The sequence below is a fragment of the Caretta caretta genome, chromosome 7 (assembly GCF_965140235.1).
Source record: "Caretta caretta isolate rCarCar2 chromosome 7, rCarCar1.hap1, whole genome shotgun sequence".
Lineage (NCBI taxonomy): Eukaryota > Metazoa > Chordata > Testudines > Cheloniidae > Caretta > Caretta caretta.
The window spans coordinates 111,587,424-111,588,916 of NC_134212.1; the positions used below are offsets into that span (position 1 = coordinate 111,587,424).

General features: G+C 45.1%; 1 non-coding gene across 1 annotated transcript; it reads left to right on the forward strand.

Moving 5' to 3' along the window:
• The first annotated feature begins 677 nt into the window (after positions 1–677).
• On the forward strand, positions 678–762 carry TRNAR-UCU (transfer RNA arginine (anticodon UCU)). The gene is given in 2 exon segments: positions 678–714; positions 727–762. It is a non-coding gene; the product is annotated as a tRNA-Arg (tRNA).
• The last annotated feature ends 731 nt before the right edge of the window (positions 763–1,493 follow it).

The following is a 1,493-nucleotide window of genomic DNA, read 5'->3' on the forward strand; positions in this document are numbered from 1 at the left end:
GGCTCAAGGCGGCAGCAGACCTAGGGAGCTTAGGCTGAAACCCGAGAGAGCAGCAGCCTGCCTAAGGGACTGGGTTGTGGATTTCCCTGCCCAGCAAATAAAGCTGAAATCATTCCAGCTGGGTAAGGGAGTAGCATCCCCTAAGCAGTCCAGGCAGCACTGAGCAGCTAGAATCCTCCAACTTCTCCAGCCCAGGACAACTAACGGTGAGTAGGGAGCTGGGGAGGAGAGAAGTGGCCAGAACACATCAGCCACTCCCTATGCCCAAAAGAGGTCTGAGGTTGGGACCCCTGTTCAGACACCCTCGAGGTGGAGGTCTTACATCATAGAATTTGTAAATTTGTTAATTGCTGGTTTTCCCCAGATTCATTCTGTCATCTTTTCTTTTTGCACCCCCTCATAAAGTTATTTTTGTTGTAACCCCTGGACTCAGTGCTTGAGAAAGAACTGATCATCAGGATGCCCAGGGTGATGTATATAATTTCCCAGGTTTCTGGATGGGGGGCTCGAGTCAATGTTGTTTAAGTCTCTAAGGAAACCCCCAAGAAAATTGAACCCCACCCTTTTTTTGCTGCTGACAACACCTGGCAGAATGGTAACAATACCACTGCTTCCATTGCTGCCTTACCAGTAGTAGAGACAAATAAACAAAGAAAACCTTGCTAAATGCTAAAGGTGGCTCCGTGGCACAATGGATAGCGCATTGGACTTCTAGAGGAGGAAGGGATTCAAAGGTTCCGGGTTCGAGTCCCGGCGGAGTCGCAGTTTTTGGGGGGAGGGATGGCTCAGTGGTTTGAGCATTGGCCTGCTAAACCAGGCTTGTGAGTTCAATCCTTGAGGGGGCCATTTAGAGATCTGGGGCAAAATTTGGGGATTGGTCCTGCATTGAGCAGGGGGTTGGACTAGATGACCTCCTGAGGTCCCTTCCAACCCTGATATTCTATGATTCTATGATTCTATGAAATATTAGCAGGCCAGGGAGAAAATGGACAAAAGGCCTGTAGTATCATGCACTCTGATAATGGTAGGTTTCAGAGTAACAGCCGTGTTAGTCTGTATTCGCAAAAAGAAAAGGAGTACTTGTGGCACCTTAGAGACTAACCAATTTATTTGAGCATGAGCTTTCGTGAGCTACAGCTGATGAAGTGAGCTGTAGCTCACGAAAGCTCATGCTCAAATAAATTGGTTAGTCTCTAAGGTGCCACAAGTACTCCTTTTCTGATAATGGTAGTCCACCGTAACATCACTAAGAACAACACTATTGACTTGTAGTCCATTATGAATGAAGGTGTTAGCCTAGTTTGATGGTCTTGTTTTTCAAGACTTTCTAGTGGCTTTTAGGTGGCATTTTGTTTTTTAATATCTTCATTAAAGATTTTAAAAGCAAAGGTCTTTGCTTACATTTAAAATACTTTTCCAGAGCCCTGAAGCATCATAGCTTCTTGCTAATGGACTTCTGAATGCCATTTTCATTATTCTATTTTTTTACAAGA